The 8,352-nt window shown below is 44.7% G+C and overlaps 1 pseudogene; it reads left to right on the forward strand.

The window, feature by feature from the left end:
* The first annotated feature begins 2,050 nt into the window (after positions 1 to 2,050).
* On the forward strand, positions 2,051 to 2,582 carry LOC129480365 (large ribosomal subunit protein eL29-like; annotated as a pseudogene).
* The last annotated feature ends 5,770 nt before the right edge of the window (positions 2,583 to 8,352 follow it).

Here is an 8,352-nt window from a genome sequence, read left to right on the forward strand (position 1 = left end):
TTGTATTTGAACTAAGGCTTGAAATAGGAAACATGAGGAGCCATATCCATAGACAGTAAGAAAGGCCATAGAACCAGGTAAGACCACTTAGGGAGGAAGTGGAGGAAAGAAGAGGCTCAAGGACTCTGCCCCTGCACAACCTGGTTAATGGCCTTGAAGGTGATGATGCACCAGAAATGCAGATTTCAACCATGTCAAAGGATGCACAGATCCAGCAAGATGAACAACAAAACTTGACCTTCGGATTCACATTGTGGAGGCGATGTGGTGACTGGGAGCACAGACGTTTCCATGAAGGGGAGAAAGAAAAGGTTTATTAAAGTGGATTCAAGAGAAATATGCAAGGAGAATGGAAAATCGGCACCACAGCTCAGGGCTTCTCAAACTTTAACGTCACTGTGAATCCTGGAGATCTGCTGGGGTGCAGTTTCTGATTTATAGGTCCTGGGTGGAAACTGAGAGTCTGAATTTCTACCACAATGGCAGGTGACATTGATGTCATTGGCGGATCACAATTTGAGTAGCAAAGGAAGAGAATATTTCAGGAGTTGTATATTAAAAGGAGCAATGAAAGGGACTGGGTGAGCAAAGTAACTAGAGGAGGATGTGGGATCAAGGATATTATTTTTAAGATTCATGCCATCGCAGCATTGTATGCCAATGGGGATGATTCAGCGTTGAGAGGGGGAAGTCAAAATGAGGAGTGGGATAACTGAACATCATCCTTGAGTAATGTGGAGAAAGGGGCACGCAGCGATCAGTGAAGGGGCAGCTCTGGAGGGAAGCCCAGCCAGCTCATGCATGTTACCAGGTAGGCACAAAGCTCCTGCACATAGAGGCAGGGGAGCTGGGCGGTGCACAGGGGTTCTCTTCTGTTTTTATTTCTCAATGCAGTAAGGCACTTAGCTGCTAGGACTGGGAAGAAGAAGAGGCAGCAGTATGAAATAATCATGAGGAAGTAAATTGACTAGGGCAGTGGTCCTCAACCCCATGAGACCCACTACCCTTTTGTTTTTGTTTTTGTTTTTTGGGATGGAGTTTCGCTCTTATTGCCCAGGCTGGAGTGCAATGATGCGATCTCGGCTCACTGCAACCTCCGCCTCCCAGGTTCAAGCGATTCTCCTGCCTCAGCTTCCTGAGTAGCTGGGATTATAGGCATGAGCCACCATACCCATCTAATTTTGTATTTTTAGTAGAGACGAGGTTTCTCCATGTTGGTCAGGCTGGTCTCAAACTCCTGACCTCAGGTGATCCGCCCACCTCGGCCTCCCAAAGTGCTGGGATTACAGGTGTGAGCCACCGTGCCCAGCCCATGACCCTTTTTATAACACATACTTTTAACACCCTTGCTACTATTGTGAAAATAAAATAATAGTTTATTTAACCTACCTACACACACATTTTTGAATCAACATAATTCCTTCACCATAATGTAAAGAAAGAAAACAAAAATCGTGCAGGCGTGAGTGTACTGTTCTGTTAGGAAGCCGAAGGCATCTCCACAAGCACTGTGGGTGCCTCTAGAGGGCAGCGAGAATCTCTGAGGCTTGGTGAGACTCTTTCATCGCCATGACTAAGGGTCCACCCGCAGTTGCTGGTTATGATTGCATGGGAAACTCTTAGTTGTACATTTTGTTCAGCTGCTTAGATGCAAGCTCAGAGGTGGCAGAGTTGCATTGAATCAGGCTGGCAGCTTTACTGGGGAGTAAATGGACTGAAAATGGTGCAAGGAAGTTTAAGGTCCAGGTCTACAATCTCTATGTGCAATTCCAAAATCCAAAAGAGCTTTGAAAATACAAGCTGGCTATTGGTGGTTATCCAAAACTCATTTGGCAGTGAAACTCGCCTGAATAGACACGAAGCTATTTAGAGCCTTTACTGATCCCACTTATTTGAGAATCATCTTCAGTGAACCTACATAACAGTAGAACTGATTATCTTCCTACAATTTTTTTAAATCTGAATTTGGAATCATTTGTGCCCTTAGAGCTTGGGATAAAGGATTATAAACTGTACGTGGCTAGGCGCTTCGGGAGCTGTGGCTTAAGGTGCAGACATGGCCAAGTCCAAGAACCACACCACACACAACCAGTCCCAAAAATGACACAGAAATGGTATCAAGAAACCCCGATCACAAAGATATGAATCTCTTAAGGGGGTGGACCCCGAGTTCCTGAGGAACATGCACTTTGCCAAGAAGCACACAAGAAGGGCCTAAAGAAGATGCAGGCCAACAGTGCCAAGGCCATGAGTGCACGTGCCGAGGCTATCAAGGCCCTCAAAAAGCCCAAGGAGGTTAAGCCCAAGATCCCAAAGGGTGTCAGCCGCAAGCTCGATCGACTTGCCTACATTGCCCACCCCAAGCTTGGGAAGCGTGCTCGTGCCCGTATTGCCAAGGGGCTCAGGCTGTGCCAGCCGAAGGCCAAAGCCAAGGATCAAACCAAGGCCCAGTCTGCAGCCCCAGCTTCAGTTCCAGCTCAGGCTCCCAAAGGGGCCCAGGCCCCTACGAAGGCTTCAGAGTAGATATCTCTGCCAACGTGAGGACAGAAGGACTGGTGCGACCCCCCACCCCCGTCCCTGGGCTACCATCTGCATGGGGCTAGGGTCCTCCTGTGCTGTTTGTACAAACAAACCTGAGGCAGGAGAAAATAAATAAATAAACTGTACATGTAAGGGAATTAATAAAATGATGGGCCAGGTAAGCCAAGGCAGGTCAGATAGGAAATAAAGACTTGAGCAGTTAAGACACAGTGAAAAAAATCGGGCCACCGGATTCCGGGTCCCTGGATGGCAGATTGTGGGGTGGAAGTGCTGGAAGTGAGACAGGAAGCCTGGGAGATACAGAGCTGGATGCTTTTAACTGAGAATCTGAATGAGGTACAGTTACAGATAATGACGAGTGCAGACCCTCTAGTAGCTGAGGATGTCAAGGCAAGGACGTCAAGAATAATCTATCACCCGGGGATGGCGGCTCATGCCTGTAATCCCAACACTTTGGGAGGCCAAGGTGGGTGGATCACCTGAGGTCAAGGAGTTCGAGACCAGCCTGGCCAATATGGTAAAACCCCGTCTCTACTAAAAATACAAAAATTAGTTGGGCATGGTGGTGCACATCTGTAATCCCAGCTACTCGGGAAGCTGAGGCAGGAGAATCGCTTGAACCCGGGAGGTGGAGGTTGCAGTGAGCCAAGATCACACCACTGCACTCCAGCCTGGGCAACAGAGACTCCATCAAAAAAAAAAACAAAAAAAAACAAACAAACAAACAAACAAAAAAAACCAGAACAATCTATCAGAAGAAGGATCCATGTGGATGTGAGATTAGCACCGGGCACTTACATGTGACTGCCTCAAAAGCAAGTGGTGGCCAGTGTCATCTGAGAGCTTCAGCTGCCGACGCGCTGCCTGGTGACAGGTGTAGGCAGCAGAAAGGTCAAGCGTGAACAATGGGAACAACACTTACCCGTGCGGGTGACACCTAAAGAGAAAGCAGCCTCTACTCGACCCTGCTTCAGGGGAAGCCACATTCTCGAGTCGGTTAGGACCAAAAGATGAAGAATTTAGGGATGCAAAATATTTTGTTGATAACTGCCAAGGGGATCAGAAGACACAGAGGAAGAATTTGGGGGATTCTGCAGGGTTCTGAGCCTGGGTCATCCCAGGAAATGTACAGAGCCATGTGAGGATGAGACTCCAGTGTGGGAGGATGACCTGGGGGTGTCTGTCTCGCCACTTGCAGTGACTGTGATAAAATGGAATAACTGGCTCTGTCCTAATGCTACATAACAGCAGAATTTTTGCAAAAAGAGCTAGACCTACTCATAAGATTGAATAGTTCAGAGGTCAATTAATTTTTTCTGGGCCAGATAATAGGTATTTTAGATTTTGTGTCACAATTCCTCAACTCTACCATTGTAGCAAAAAAGCAGACATGGCCAGGTGCGGTGGCTCACACCTGTAATCCCAGCACTTTGAGAGGCCAAGGTGGGCAGATCACGAGGTCAGGAATCCAAGACCAGCCTGGCCAACATGGTGAAACCCCATGTCTACTAAAAAATACAAAAAAATTAACCAGGCGTGGTGGTGGGCACCTGTAATCCCAGCTACTCAGGAGGCTGAGGCAGAATAGCTTGAACCCGGGAGGTGGAGGTTGCAGTAAGATGAGATTGCGCCACTGCACTCCAGCCTGGGTGACAGAGCAAGACTCCATCTAGAAGAAAACAAAAAAAAGCAGATATATCTCATAGATAAAGGAATGGGCATGGCTTTGTTCAATAACATCTTATTTATGGTTACTGAACTTTTAATTTTATATAATTTTTAATGTTATGAAATATTATTTTTCTTTTGATTTTTTGTTCAAACATTTAAAAATGTAAAAACTTTTCATAGGTCATGGCAGGCCAACTTTGGAACATCTGCCATAGATTGAAGACCTCTGGCATAGTTTAATATTTAGCGGGAAAAGCGGAAAAAGAGATTGGAACCAGATTAGTGTGGTTGTCAAAAAAAAAAGCTAAAGTGTTTGGACGGGGGGTGTGGGTACGTATGCTTTAGAATCCATTAAAAATTGTTAACAGAGGCAAAAGATACGATCTCATCAGTGTTTTAGGAAAATAGGTGGTTGCAATAAAAATGATGGATTGGAAAGATAAGAAATTAGATGTGAAGAGTCAGTTTAGAGACCTGGGCACTTCTATACGGGGGCATATCAATGCCTAGAGAACCCTTTGCTTGAGAAAGCATAAGCCATTCAATGTTATTAGAAATAATTAAGCCGGGCGCAGTGGCTCATGCTTGTAATCCCAGCACTTTGGGAGGCCGAGGCGGGCGGATCACGAGGTCAGGAGATCGAGACCATCCTGGCTAACACGGTGAAACCCTGTCTCTACTAAAAAATACAAAAAATTAGCTGGGCGTGGTGGCGGGCGCCTGTAGTCCCAGCTACTCGGAGAGGCTGAGGCAGGAGAATGGCGTGAACCCAGGAGGCGGAGCTTGCAGTGAGCCGAGATTGCACCACTGCATTCCAGCCTGGGCGACAGAGCGAGACTCCGTCTCAAAAAAAAAAAAAAAAAAAAGAAATAATTAAAGTGGTAACATTGAAAAGATACTAAATATATAATTTTACTTTCTCTCTGAACACACTGTAAGTGGGAAAAACATATTAACAAAAATAACAATCTGATATCCTGAAATAGACCTGTGAAAAGGCTTGCAGGTAAAAGAAACACAAGGAAGACACAGAGACAGGAAAGAAAAGAATATTTAGGCAATTAAAGAGATTTAACCCACAGGACTAGGACTCACGCAGTAAAAATATGATGCTGGTAAAGAAATGGGGCTTCACACAGGGGAAGAGTTCAGAAAAAGGACTCAGGAATGTGGTCCAAGACGGAACCAGAGCTGAAAATATTTTCTCTTGGAATTTGAGAATTCTTTTCTATGACAATTTCAAAAATCACTTTCCCTTCTTGAAATGTATGGTTGACCTTTCTGGGTGAAACCCTAGGGGCTGGGGGAAGGAGAATCCCTTCCTAGGGGTTATACCCCAGAAGGCACAGGGGAGACCCATTCCAAGTCCTAAAGCACTCTGGGGTTGGGCCAGCAAGACGTACTTTCAGCATCCTTCCATGACAGGGGTTTCTTGACTCTTTTTTTTTTTCTTGACTCTTTCTTAAGGAAAGAATAAAGGTGCCGGGCGCGGTCGCTCAAGCCTGTAATCCTAGCACTTTGGGAGGCCGAGGTGGGCGGATCACGAGGTCAGGAGTTCGAGACCATCCTGGCCAACATAGTGAAACCCTGTCTCTACTAAAAATACAAAAAAAAAATTAGCCGGGCGTGGTGGCGGGCGCCTGTAGTCCCAGCTACTCGGGAGGCTGAGGCAGGAGAATGGCCTGAACCCGGGAGGCGGAGCTTGCAGTGAGCTGAGATGGTGCCACTGCACTCCAGCCTGGGGGACAGAGCCAGACTCTGACTCAAAAAAAAAAAAAAAAAAAAGGAAAGAATAAAGGTACACCCAGAACCCCGTTGGATACCTACTCCTTGGTTGCATTCATTAGAGAAAGGACTCTCAGCAGTGGTGAAGCTTTATCAGTACCCTGCAGAAAATCCACTGAAACCAAGGTCCCTGCCTGTTAGTTCATGATAGGCACAGTCCTCCAGGCCTGTTTGCCCCTCTCTTGCATTCTGATTCACTGCTCGCTACTCACTCACCTCCTGCTTTGTCCTTTGCTGTTCACAGACTGCACTTGTCAGTTGGGTAATTCGAGTTTGATCCTGGGCTGCCCTCTCTTCTACCTACACTCATCCCCAACACTGGGGCTACTAATACCATTTATAGTGAAAAGGGTCACGAAGAAAATAAGCCAAGGGGATATGATAGAGATTGACTGAGTCAACTCAGGCACATTGGTCCTGATGTCACACTTAAGCTGAGATCAGAATGCTTGGAATAATCTGGGGCATAGAATTTCAGACAGAAGAAAAACAAATGCAAAAACCCTGTTTCCAGTTAGAAAGATGGATGTAGCTGGAGAAAATTCTGACATAGTTCATTACTGCTTCACTGCATCACTTTCCTGGGGATGGGACAGCACGGCATGGTGCCTGAAGAGCTGAGGGGCTGCACTAGTTTTTTCGTATCTACTGTATCACCTAAATCAACCTGTTCTAAGGCACATTTGGTGGATTCTTTTAGCTAAAAAAAAAAAAAGATAAAATATTTAAGTTCCAAATCAAATATTGTTTGAGTCCCTGCTGCTCACATATTTACTCATATTGATCCATTTCTAATTACACACATAAACACATTTTTCAAACCTTTCTGACCATTACAAAACGCTGGTCACTACCCACTAATTGGTTCCAACTCATAATGAGAATCATAGATTTAAATCCTAAAATTAAAAAAAAAACTATACATAACTGTGTGTCCCACAACTGCTTATTTTATACTTTTTTCTTTGCCCAAATAAGGTGGCACCTGTATTATTTACAGGCTGATATCATTTTTTCTCACCATTTCAGACAGAATATAAAACCATAACCAGTTCTACAATTTCCCTATTTGGACTATGTAGACCTTGTAAAACCTGGAGGATCCAATGTGCCTCAGTGATATTTTCCTGGACAGATGTGCATTTTAAAGTATTGGTTTAAAATCCACATTATGGATACAAAAGACATCTAAAGGCTGATGATATGATATAAAATACATCCCTAAAAGCCAAGTAATTCCATGTAGAAAGCAGTAACATTGAAGTTTCCAAAAGAAAGGCTTTCTTACAAGTGGTGATTATTGATTTGAGTCTTGTAAAACGTATAAACTTGGAATGGGGGGGTGGTAAATTTTATACAAAGAGTGATATTAGCGAGGATATCCCAAGGCATAAATTATACTTTCTAGGCTAGAACTGGAATGGGATTGTGGAGCTCATATCTGTGCATTAACCGTGTCCTAAATGCAAAATGGCATCCTGGATCAAATCCTAGAAGAAATAAAAAGTACATTAGTGGAAAAGCATGATGAAGACCAAATAAAGTCTGGAGCTTGGTTGACAGGATTGCACCATTGTTGATTCTATATTTTGACAAATGTACACTGGTTGTGTAGGATGTTAACATTAGTGGAAGCTGGGTGAAGCATATATGGAAACTCAATGTACTATCTTTGCAACTCCTCTATAAATCCAAAAGTATGTCAAAATAAAAAGTTAGAAAAAGACCACACCATCTGAGATTGACTCAAAAGATTCTGAGAGAAAATTTGAGTGATGGTCTAAAACAAGACGGAGCAAGCTCAGCAAATTGACTGCAGGTGAGCCCAATTTTAGCAGGTGTGTTAGTAGAAAGGCAACAGGTGTTTGGGGAAAGGGAGGTTATGGGAATAGTTGTCTTAGTCTGTTCAGCCTGCTCTACAAAAATTCTCTGAGTAACTCATATTTATTTATTTTTTCTTTTGAGATGAAGTTTCCATCTTGCCGCCCACGCTGGAGTGCGATAGCACAATCTCGGCTCACTGTGACCTTCTCCTCCCGGGTTCAAGTGATTCTCCTGCCTCAGCATCCTGAGTAGCTGGGAATACAGGCACCTGCCACCACTCCCGGCTAATTTTTTGTATTTTTAGTACAGACAAGGTTTCACCATGTTGGCCAGGCTGGTCTCGATCTCCTGACCTCAGGTGATCCACCTGCCTGGGCCTCCCAAAGTGCTGGGCCACTGCCCCTGGCCAAGTAATTTTTAAACAACAGAAATGTATGGCTCATAATTCTGGAGGCTGAGAAGTCCAAGATGAAGGTGCCAGCAGATTTGGTGTCTGCCGAGGGCCCACTCCTCACAGATGGTGCCTTCTGT

This window comes from Symphalangus syndactylus, chromosome 4 (assembly GCF_028878055.3).
Source record: "Symphalangus syndactylus isolate Jambi chromosome 4, NHGRI_mSymSyn1-v2.1_pri, whole genome shotgun sequence".
NCBI lineage: Eukaryota > Metazoa > Chordata > Mammalia > Primates > Hylobatidae > Symphalangus > Symphalangus syndactylus.